Raw genomic sequence first — 13,023 nt, 5'->3', positions numbered from 1 at the left:
CCACGTGAACATGAGTGATGACGCTCTCAGTAATGCCTTCAGCGCCTTGTTAGACAGCATTGGTTTCACTCAAAATGTAAATATAGCGACTCACACTCTGGATCTTGTCCTAACGTATGGAACAGAGATTAGTGACCTCATTGTCCTCCCTCAAAACCCTATATTGTCAGATCATTTCCTAATTACCTTTTAGTTTATTCTTAAAGATCATCCAGTCCCACAGAATAAAGTTATAATGAAAAGGACAATATCTGAAAAATCTATCTCAAAAGTCAAGGAAATAATAGAGCCAATATTCAGTGACATGTCATGTGATCCTGCTGAGAACAGCTTTAGTCCCAGTTTAAGTGATCAATGTGTCGACTTGACCATGAATTCTCTGAAGTCTGCTCTTGACGTTGTAGCGCCGTTAAAACAGAAGGTCATTAGGCCAAAGCGCGCCTCCCCATGGTACAACCAAGAACTGCGTTCACATAAACAAAGAGTTAGAAAGTTAGAGGGATTATTTCGTCGCTCTCACACAGAAGAATCCCTAAAAGCATGGAAAGGTTGCCTGCTGTCCTATAAGCAGGCTCTGCGTAAGGCTCAAACCAGATATTATTCAAATCTAATAGAAGTCAACAAAAGTAACACTAAATTCCTTTTCAGCACTGTAGCTAGGCTAACAAACTGTTACAGCGCAGTAGAGCCCTCAATCCCAGCTACACTCAGCTCTGATGATTTCCTCCTATTTTTTAACAATAAAATAAAAACAATCAGAGATAAATTAGATGAAATTACCCCCGCTATTAGCCCTGAACTAGCCCAAGCTGTAAATCTAACGTCCCATATAAATCCACCTGTAAACTTAGAAAGGTTCACAGCTGTTGATCAAACAGAGATAACTTCAGCCATTATGTCCTCTAAAAGCTCAACTTGTGTCCTAGACCCCATTCCAAGCAGACTCCTCAAAGACATTCTCCCCCTAATTATAGACCCTATTCTTAATATAATAAATACTTCACTCGAAAGTGGCTATGTTCCACAGTCCTTCAAACATGCAGTCATTAAACCTCTTCTGAAAAAGCCTAATCTAGACCCCGACCTATTGGTAAACTACAGACCTATTTCAAATCTTCCCTTCGTCTCTAAAATCCTTGAAAAAGTTGTAGTAAAACAGCTTTTTAATTCTGTTAGATCTGAGTGCTGCTTTTGACACTGTTGATCATGGGATCCTCTTACAGAGACTAGAGGACTGGGTGGGCATCACTGGCACTGCCCTAAACTTGTTAAGGTCCTATCTGGAAGACAGGAAGTACTTTGTTGAAATTGGTAGCTGTGTCTCAGACCACATGACCCTGACCTGTGGAGTGCCCCAAGGGTCAGTCCTGGGTCCCCTTCTGTTCAACCTCTACATGCTGCCGTTAGGTCAGTTGATACGCAGTGAAAATGTGTCCTATCACAATTATGCAGACGACACTCAGATCTATGTTTCACTGTCGGCAGGTGAATATGGACCAGTAGATTCACTCTGTCACTGCATCCAACAGATCAGTTTGTGGATGCAAAACAACTTTCTCCAGCTGAACTCAGACAAGACTGAAATAATCGTTTTTGGCCCACAGAAACAAAGAGAAAGTGTTAGTAGTCACCTCCAGAGTCTTGCTCTTAAACCTACAAGCCAAATTAGAAATCTGGGGGTAATAATGGACTCAGACTTGAACTTTAATAGCCACGTCAAATCAATAACATCAGCAGCTTTTTACCATCTAAAAAACATTGCCAAAATCAAAAATATAGTGTCAAAGCCAGATTTAGAGAGACTTATCCATGCATTTGTCTCCAGTAGATTAGACTACTGTAACGGCCTGCTCACTGGCCTCTCCAAACGAGCTGTAAAACAGCTGCAGTACATCCAGAACGCTGCTGCTCGGGTCCTGACTAGAACCAGGAAGTACCATCACATTAGTCCTGTTCTCAGGTCTCTGCACTGGCTCCTGTGGCTCAGAGAATAGACTTTAAAGCAGCTCTGCTTGTGTACAAGTCTCTCCATGGCCTAGCACCAAAGTACATATTGGATATGTTGGTGCCATATGAACCATCTCGGACTCTGAGGACCACAGGGACCGGCCTCCTGCTGGTGCCAGAGTCAGGACTAAACATGGGGAATCTGCGTTTCAGTTTTATGCAGCTAAAATCTGGAACAGTCTTCCTGAAGATGTGAGACAGGCTTCTACTCTGACAATGTTCAAATCTAAGCTAAAAACAGTTTTGTTTAGCTGCGCATATGACTGAAACAATTTTTTCTTTGCACTCTTCTCTTTTGTTTGTGATTTTATTAGTTTAGACAATCAGTTGGATTGATAATTTTTAATTTAGTTAATTTTATTGTATTTCTGTTTCTGTAATTTCTTTGTGATTTGAATGCATTTTTCCTGCTGTGTGAAGCACTTTGAATTGCCTTGTGTATGAAATGTGCTCTACAAATAAACTTGCCTTGCCTTGCCTTGCCTTTGTCGCCACCTGCAGGACAATAACTTATTTGAAGTTTTCCAGTCAGGGTTCAGAGCCCACCACAGCGCTGAAACTGTGCAAGTTAAAGTCACAAATGATTTGTTATTAGCCGCTGGCGATGGACTGGTCTCAATCCTGGTCCTGTTGGACCTCAGCGCAGCGTTTGACACCATTGACCACAACATTCTACTGCAGAGGTTAGAATGTGATGTAGGTGTTGGAGGAACAGCCCTCAGCTGGTTTAAATCCTATCTATCTGATAGGTTCCAATTTGTTAATGTAAACCAGAGCTCCTCACCAAGCTCTAAAGTAATTTACGGTGTGCCACAGGGTTCGGTACTCGGTCCAATTCTGTTTACTCTTTATATGCTGCCATTAGGCAACATTATCAGAAAGCATGGCATTAACTTCCACTGCTATGCAGATGACACTCAGCTGTATTTATCAATGAAACCTGATCAGAGCGATCAAGTAGACAGACTTAGTACTTGTGTGAAGGAGATAAAAACCTGGATGACACTTAACTACCTGCTTCTTAACCCTGAAAAAAACGAGGTCATTGTGCTTGGCCCTAAGCATCTACGAGACGCTCTATCTGAGCAGATAGCCACACTGGACAATGTTAGTGTAGCCTCCAGTTCTACTGTAAAAAACCTTGGAGTCTTATTTGACCAGGAGCTCTCATTTAAAGCTCATATAAATCAAGCTTGTAAAACAGCCTATTTCCATTTGCGCAACATAGCCAAAATCAGAAGAATCCTGCCTGAAAGTGATGCCGAAAAACTTATCCATGCATTTGTAACGACTAGATTAGACTACTGTAACTCCCTGCTTGCAGCGTGTCCTAAAAGCTCCATAAAAAGCTTTCAACTGGTTCAAAATGCAGCAGCAAGATTACTAACAGGAACAAAAAGAAGAGAGCACATTACGCCGGTGCTGAAGTCTCTTCACTGGCTCCCCGTCGAGTCTAGAATCAAATTCAAAATTCTACTCTTGACCTACAAAGCCATAAATGACATGGCCCCATTCTACCTCAAAAATTCTATAGAACCATATCATCCAAACAGAGCTCTTCGCTCTCAGAATGCCGGCCTTCTGGTGGTCCCAAGAGTCTCTAAAAGTACTGTAGGAGGTAGAGCGTTTAGCTACCAAGCTCCTGTGTTATGGAATCAGCTCCCGACCCATTTTAAATATGCTGACACAGTCTCTTGATTTAAGTCCAGGCTTAAAACGTTCCTCTTCGAAATCGCTTATGGTCAGACTAGTTAGGAACAGAAACATAAACCCACAGCTTTAGCTACGCTGCCCTAGGAGTAACTATGCTGGTGGAAGTATGACAGCTTGAGCACTATCCTCTTCTTCTGACTACTTATGCTATCAAACAATATTTATTTTTTAATTCCACTTGCAAACTGTTCACTGCCTTCCTTTTCTTTCTCTCACTCCTGAGGACCTGTGTACCCAGATGCCCCTCTCCTGGTGAAGTGGTCCCTGCCCTGTGTGGACGGTCCCTCATCTGCCTGAAGAGTGGGTCCAGCTCGCCTCCGACGGTCCCTCATCTGCCTGAAGAGTGGGTCCAGCTCGCCTCCGACGGTCCCTCATCTGCCTGAAGAGTGGGTCCAGCTCCAGTCTCCCTCGTGTTCGTCTGTCCGTCTGTGAGAGTCGGATCTCTCCTTCACTGGAACTCCTCCAGGTTTCTACGCTTTTTTCCAAAAAGAGGTTTTTTTGTAGTTTTTCCTGGCCAAGAAGGCGAGTCTAAGGACAGAGGACCCTGGGACATCGTCCCTCGCCACCACAGACATTGTCTGACTCCATCGCCACCACAGACATTGTCTGACTTCATCGCCACCACAGACATTGTTGATTCATTTCTCCCTGTGGCCCTCAGAGGCGACTGTTGTTGTGATTTTGGGCCTTACAAAAATAAATTTATTTGATTTGATTCAAATCACAAAGAAATTACTGAAATCACAAAACAGTTTAAAGATTAAAAGAGAAGAGTGCAAAGAAAAATCCTTTCAGTCATATGCACAGCTAAACAAAACAGTTTTTAGCTTAGATTTGAACATTGCCAGAGTAGAACCTGTCTCACATCTTCAGGGAGAATGTTCCAGATTTTAGCTGCATAAAACTGAAACGCAGATTCCCCATGTTTAGTCCTGACTCTGGGCACCAACAGGAGGCTGGTCCCTGAGGTCCTCAGAGTCCGAGATGGTTCTCACACGTTATTGTGATTGCTGTGTATGTGACCCCCAAAATTTAATGCTGAAAATGCTTGTGAAGCACTGCTTTCCAGCACCAGTAGGTTACAGACACAGCACCCACAGGTGCTCTTCCTCATCTGGTGACTTTAACCACGCTTCTCCCTCTTCTGTTCTGCCAACTTTCACCCAGTATGTTACCTGCCCCACCAGAGACAATAAACCACTGGACTTGTTCTTTGCCAACACCAAGGAGGCTTATTCTTCTTCCCCCCTCCCTCCCCTGGGCAGCTCGGACCACAATCTTGTACATCTGCAGCCTGTGTATGAACCCATCGTGCACAGGCAGCCTGTGGTGTCCCGTGAGGTGAGGATGTGGTCTGCTGAGAGCGAGGAGGCAGAGTGCATCACGGACTACATCAAGTAGTTTTGAAAACACTGTACCCACCCGGACGGTTAGGTGTTTTCCAAACAAGCGGTGGACTAACCGTGAAGTGAAGGCTCTGCTGAAGGAGAAGAAGAGAGCCTTCGGGTCAGGGAACAAGGAGGAGCTGAGGACTGTGCAGAAGGAGCTGAGGAGGAAGATCAGACAGGCAGAAGCCAGCTACAAGAGGAAGATGGAGGATCAGCTGCAGCAGAAGAACATTCAGGGAGTGTGGAAAACCTGAAAACCATCTCAGGCTTCAAAGTCCCCCCTGTCCAGACGGAGGGGGACCTACAATGGGTGAATGAACTGAATTCTCACTTCCTGAGATTTGATCAATCACCCCCTCCCCCTGCACAGCTGCATGCTCCCTCTTCCACAGCTGGACAATGGCCCACACCTGTTCCTCTTCACACCTCTGCTACGGCCCATCAGCTCACCACTCTACCCGGACTCACCCATCCCCTCAGCAAACGGTCCCTCTGTCAACCACTGACTGTCACAGCAGCACAGGAGAGGAGAGACCTGAAGAGGATTAAAGTAAGGAAGGCAGCTGGACCTGACGGCATCAGCCCCAGGCTCCTTAAGTCCTGCCCAGATAAATTGTGTGGAGTTATGGAGCATGTCTTCAACATGAGCCTGAAGCTGAGGGTGGTACCACAGGTCTGGAAGACCTCCTGTGTGGTACCAGTGCCCAAGACACTGCGCACCAAGGACCTCAACAGCTTCAGGCCGGTGGCTCTTACCTCCCATCTGATGAAGACAGTCAGTGGGTTTACATGCAAACAAAAAAACAAATAGTTGCTTTAATCCAGTGGTCCCCAAACTACGGCCCGCGGGCCTTTCAATCCGTCCCGCCAAGCTTGTCCAAGTTATATAAAAAAATATATATATATATATATATATATATTAAAAAAGAAAAATGTAGGCTTTATTAGACAGTAGATGGAATGAGAAAGAAAGGAAGGGGAATGATGAGAGAGAAAGGAGGACATGCAGCAAATTTCGGAGTCGGGATTCAAACTCACGATACTGTGGCTGGCCGTTCATTTTACCTTTTGCCTGTAATGCCCACATTTCCCCAAGAGATGGCACTGTTCCCTCTAAGCTGCGCGCCTGCTGCGCGCCTGCGCACTTCTCGCACATAGTGCACTGCTGCTCGCACATAGTGCACTGCTCGCACTTAGTGCGTGCCCAAGATGTGGCCCGTAGAAAATAAAATTCACCACAAACGGCCACCGGGGCCAATCAAGCAGGAAGCGCAAGTGTTTGACACACTGAGTAATAAATAGTAAATCATTAGTTCACACAAACACACCATATTTTCCTGACCCGGCCCCTCGGCCAAATTTTAGAACCCAATGTGGCCCTCGTGTAAAAAAGTTTGGGGACCACTGGTCTAGACGGTCACGAGCTGGGCTAGAGCGGCGCGCTAAAGCGTAGCCGAAGCTAACAGCTTAAAATGCATTTTAAAGACAACTGAAGAATCTTAAAATTAGAAAAAGTCCATAACCCATAAATAGGTAAGAATTGCAGCTATACCCGACTTTTTTGAACGCTCTAGGTGCTCTTTCAGCCGAACACGAGCAGTTTTTTGTTACATTGCGCTCCAGGGAAAAAAAGCTTTCCGGACGCACGGTTTCTTTGGCTGCAGTACCAATGGAGTGGCCACTGGGGGAGTCTGCGACATGCTGCGGCTAGCCATACCCTATCCAGATATTTTAATAGATCCATGAGGAGACAGCGCAAAATACAGAGCCAAATCGTATTGTATTTTTTGAGAATAGCTTTATTTGATTACGCCTGATTGACTGTGGATGTTGATTCATTTCTCCCTGTGGCCCTCAGAGGCAACTGTTGTTGTGATTTTGGGCCTTACAAAAATAAATTGATTTGATTTGACCTGTAAGAAGTGTCACAAATCTGTGGATTAAACTTTGTTAACTATTTTTTACATCGGAGTCCCGTGGGAGTTATTTCTCATCAATTAAAGTACACGAGTAATACCATGGGCAAAAACAAGACCTCAGCCACACAAATACTTTGCCCAGAAAGGTGGTCTTTGATTCAGACGTACATCACAACGTCACAAGTCGACTACTGAGCGCACCAAATTCCCTGCAGACAAGCGGGCGTGTCACGAATCATATGAGTCGGATGTGTGTCTTGACCTCCACCGAACCCCTGGGGTTGACTCACCGAACCCCTGGGGTTCGATCGAACCCAGGTTAAGAACCACTGGCTTAGTATTGAAGGAACACACACACTTGTTTAATAGTTCAGTTTTATGGGCTTGTTGACTCTAGTCCGATAGAGATTGGCTAATATGAGATTGGCTTCTCTTAATCCACTGACACTGAAGCGAATTTGATTGTTAAAAAATCCCAGAAACTATCTAAACTTTTACCCAAGCCCCTGATGTCTTTGCCCATAATCACAGTCAAGAAAATGTAAGATAAATGACCCACGTGTCCCGCAATTGTCTCTGACCCAGCCCAGGTGAATTGAAAATATTTACATTACCATTAAAAAGGTTGCGTATTGAAATGCAGGGTAATTTGGACCACTGGTTTGATTCAGTCTGAAAACGTACCTAAAAGGACTAAACTGTTGTGGAATTTCCGCAAACAATTACAAGAAATAATGAAAAGTTTGTCTTTCTCGAAAGACGGATCTTTATGTTACCAGTCTGGATGACCCCTTTAAGAGAGCGGCATTGTGGGTAGCCCAGAAGTGGGTTGTGGTTTTTTGTTTTGGGGCGTGAGGCACGCTGTCTGTCTGCCGTCACCGGTCTGTATAGCCTCTGCATTCTGGTTCATGTACGGGAATAAATCTTGTGTCGCAAACGAGTCGTATGCCTGTTTAGCCTTTGTACTACGGTTAGGAGATTACTAGGCAGAGGAAGAAAGTAACAATGGGGGCTCATCCAGGATCCTGTCTTTTGCAAAGACTTAGGGAACTTAAGATACCACAACGAAGAAAAACGGCAGAGATGAGATGGCGGAGCCTGTTTGCCATGGTAATGACAATGTGAAAAATAAGAGACTATTTGAAGTGGCAGATCATAATGTGAGTAGGAATCTGTTTTGGCCTGAGATGACAGAGTCTGCTAGTGTTGCGCCCTCTGCTCCGACAGTTTGGGAGAGGTACGTGGTTGCTTTTTGAATTGGAAAATGAAGGACAGAGATGTTCACGTCCTTACTCTTCTGTTTTATTTCAGGAAAGAACACTGAAAACTTTGCGAAGGCGCATATCACACATTTCCGCCAGCCAATAGAAATAATGTCATGGAATGAGACATACACCGATGCTATTCCTTAACACATTGAGAACACAATTCAACTTAGAATATTAAACGACACAGAAACGTCAGACATTTGTGTGGCATGCATGGGAGAAAACGCGGGGACTGTGTCAGCCAAGCCGTTGTAAGGAGCCTGGCTGACCCTCCTGCGTCTCACCCCCGCGTCTCACACCCTTTTTTCCCATGCTGGTTGGTTTTATTAGATATTCTGGAATAGGCGGGTCACATTTCTCATTGGTCAGCCTCACATCAAGGTACTTTGTATTTTTCCGTAGAGATAAAGCCTGCAAGGGGGGTGCAACTCCCCCCCCCCTCTGGGGCAACATCCTTTGGCCCATCTTTACGACCCCTTCACAAACAAATGCTGTCACACACCCGTTCTTCTCTTAGACTAATGATGCAGATAAAATATCACTATTATGCAGATAAAATACATCACAGAAATATACTCATATATTCACATTTTATCACATTTCCCTCCTGTTTATCAAAGCATTAGTCTACTGTATCATATGCCAAACACATTATTCTTTTCAGTTTTCAACATGTCTTTCATATTGGTGTTAAAATGACACTTTTATACTTAAAAAGTGATGCACATTTCTCAACATTGAACAAAATTATTTTCTCTCGGCCCACAACATGTCTACAGCATTACTGTCCTAAATGTTGAGTCAGATTGGTCAATTTCTGTAATTTGACAAACAGACAATTTATCTTGTCTATAATTTTGTGCGGTGTGATGGGAAATATAGAAGTACAATCGGAAAGCCCTTAAACCCACTGCTCTCTGGTCAGTTTGACTCGTCAGGGACCTCTCTGGACACCCCAATAGAATCAAATACGTAGTATCAGGTGCTACTGGAACCAGATAGTCCTCTAACCTCTCGACCTTGACCCTGCGGTATGGTTCTGGGTGATGCTGGTCTTTGTTATGACCATGGCTGGCCACAAAAGGGATACATAGGCACAACGTCCCACAAGTGTCCCCACATCACCATACGTCCTCTCTTGGTTCCTTAAGAGACCTCCTCCCGCTGCTCGCTTCGGTCACACCTATGACACATATGAACTGGTACATTTCCCATCTCAATTCATAATCTCATTAACATTACATGTAGTTATGTTGTAGCAGATAAAAAACTCTCTTAGTTAGTGCAAACAACTGTGGCTGTATAATATGCCATTGTGTTTCTTCAGCTTCTGTCATGTCAATTATACATTGTACATTATACATTATGCATTTCATAACCTTTCAAGTTGATCACTTATTTTCTTCCCTCTATATTCCATTAACCGGTATACACAGTTGTGTATGTTGATCGATTGTCCCGATTGTATAATACAGGTGTTCAGCACCCATATTACCGTCATCACTTGATGATGATAACTGTTGATTCTTTTTCCACAGAGTATGGTACTCTGCGCACCGTAGCCTCTGGCTCTCGTCCATCGTAGCAGAGTATTGTACTCTACGGTAGACTCTGGACAAAACTCATACAAACGAAGTCCTGCGTCTGCGATGTTATGGATCTGCCGCTGTGTTGTCCAGACATTTCTCTCACTTTCCCATGAGAGCACCCATGTTCTCGTCCTCCCCTGGTCGGTGTGAGGACGACACGGTGTGGCTCCGTCCACTTTGCTCGTCCACCTGGCTCGTCTCTGTAAACACCACATCTCCAACACGTTCTGCTGCGGTGATAAACAAAGTCTTTTCGACAATTCAGTGCATTTCAAACAGTTTTCTTGTTTACAATTTTTTTTTAGTAATTATTGATTCGGAATATTTGTTTACACGTACATCCCTCCATTTGATAAATGGCTTTGCCCATTTCTCAAACTTCTACATTTAACCAAAATTCATTAATCCAGATAGTTTACAACGTTCATTAATCCAGGATGTAATCAAGGAAGAGATGGAATTGCGTCTGTCTTCCACTCCGCAATGTCACCTCTTGACCTTTCCAGTTCAGTGGTCACATCCCTGGCTGAGCCCCCCTTCCACGGCGCTGGCCCCCCACCCTGTGTGTCTGTAATCCGACACTGCCTCTGCGATCTGTAACTTGTAAATCTGTTTTACCACCATTTGTTTCAAACTCCAAATGTTTAAAAATCGAAATGTTTCAAACTCTAAAAGTTTCAAACTCTAAATGTCTCAAACTCTAAATGTCTCAAACTCTAAACGTTTGGTCTCCACGTGTGCGCGCGTATGTGTGTGTGTGTGTGTGTGTGTGCAATACAAATACATCAAACAATAATAATTGTCTCAATAATTCCCCCGTTGAGCTGGCCATAAGGGTCAGTTCACAACTTAGAATTCTTCATCATAATTAACAATTTCACATCTCCTCTGTGGGTGTGGCCTGAATAAAGTCACCCATCTAATGTAATATGTGCTAATCTTCTATATGTGCTTCAGGTGAGTTTCAAACTCAATCTCTCACACCTGCTCATGTGGTGCTTTACAAACATTGTGTATTAGTTTGTTCTAACAAGTCTATATGTGTATAAAAATCAAAATGATTCTAAACCTTCCCCTGGTTATAGTTTTCACTATCTTCAGGTAATCTGCGGGTCTCGTAAAATTTATTCTACTCCCCCCAGGCCCTTCCTGTAGTCTAACCCCTCTTGGCTCCGACCTGAGTCCTATAATGTTTAAGTCCTGTTATCACTGGTTTTCATAACTTCTATAACGTCTAAATTTAGATGATATTGTCTTATTTAAATCTATTCAATTCTTGATTGAATCTCCACAATCCTTCAGGTATTTACTTTAGAATGTCAAATTCTTTCGCTGTTAATTTTAACTTTTCCCATTACTCATCACGTCAACCCTCCCCCTGAGGTGTTGCTGTTAGTGTCCCTGTGATACGTAAAGATAACAACATCTGCTCCATCCTGAGTCCTCCAGATTATTTGCCAGTCAATAGCCCCTGTTATCTCTGACTATCTTTATGACTTGGTGTCCTGTTGTCTTTAGTTAATGACCCATTCATGTCTTTCCAAGGAGGACATCGGACGTCACTATTTAACTTATTCCCTCACTTACGTCTACATGCAATACGAGGTTTCCTCATGATAATACAAATAAATAAGTTACTGATATAACTTTTACTATCACTTTACTTACTGCCCGTTCTATGTCCAAAAACATCAGTAGTCACCCATTTACCCACATTATCACTTCCAGGCCTGTGCCTGCATTTGATCCTAAATTTAAAAACCCTTCTGTCTTTTCGTCCTGTACTTTCATCTAGTCATGCATTAAGTCCAAAAAGATAATTTTCGTCAAGTCCAAAAATAAAACAAAACAAAACGTGGGTTTGTTCTGTGCACTCAAAAAACACGATACTGTAAAAACACAACTTTTGTCTTCTATGTCGGGGACAGGAAGTGTCCTGTCTGTGATCACATTCCCCAAAAATATTGGCCATCTATAAAGATCTGAAATAATCTTCATCTCTTATCAAGTTTAATACAATCTTTATAATTGATTGTTGTCAATCAAACAAAACCCTAAATTTGTTGAAATACTAAAATTTAAAACCAGCTGAGTTTAGTTTTTCTTATTTCATCAGTTCAGAGTGTCCTCTGAACTGCTTTCTCCTCTCCTGCCTTGTTGACCCCCCTTATCTCCCCCTCTCTGCCACGTCATCTGAGCATGCTGGAAGTCTCCCTCCAAAATCCTCTTATGACTTTTCCTTTGTCTTTTTACAGTTTGGGGTGATAATTCTGGCATTATGTGGTCTCGGTCGTCTGAGAGAAATGCTACTTGCTTTACATTCACGGTCAATGTCAAGCTTCTAGAGAAAATTCCTTATTAGATTCCTCCGGACATAAACGTGGTGTTTAAGATTCACCCGTGACTGCAAATTTTAGATCTCTCAGAATAACGCCTTGTGACCCTTGTATGATTAATTGTGATTCTCACACTCGTTAGTTAATCACTATTAATCCTCATTCACACATTCACACTTCTCTCTTACTTACTTCGCTCGTGCACAGCGCTTACATTCACACATATTTCCTCAGTAATATTAAACTGGGTATTTCCTCAGTAATACCTAAACTGCATATTTCCTCAGTAATATGAAACTGGGTATTTCCTCAGTAATACCTAACTGCCTTGCTTTATGTGAGAAACTTATCTCGTCCATAAGCCTACAATATTTTTCCAGTAAATATCAAACTAATGCATAAAAACGTTTTATGGCTAACACTTTTTCACACACAAAATTTTGTCTGACCTTCTTTGTCGCCTGTGTTCTCCTGCTGCTTCGAAACGACGCGCTCTCCTCGCGGAGACTGAGGTGCGATGGGCGGCCACGGGAAAAGTGGACTTCTTTCAGTTGTGCACAGACTTCACCGATTCACCCGTCAATCTCCGCGAAGGGGCTGCTTGTCGTCCGGCTCGATAGGACCAGAAAATGTCATGGAATGAGACATACACCGATGCTATTCCTTAACACATTGAGAACACAATTCAACTTAGAATATGAAACGACACAGAAACGTCAGACATTTGTGTGGCATGCATGGGAGAAAACGCGGGGACTGTGTCAGCCAAGCCGTTGTAAGGAGCCTGGCTGACCCTCCTGCGT

This window comes from Eucyclogobius newberryi, unplaced genomic scaffold, assembly GCF_026437365.1.
Source record: "Eucyclogobius newberryi isolate DKJ021-1_F unplaced genomic scaffold, fEucNew1.0.hap1 SCAF_7, whole genome shotgun sequence".
NCBI classification, from domain to species: Eukaryota; Metazoa; Chordata; class Actinopteri; order Gobiiformes; family Gobiidae; genus Eucyclogobius; species Eucyclogobius newberryi.
This window is presented reverse-complemented; position numbering follows the sequence as displayed.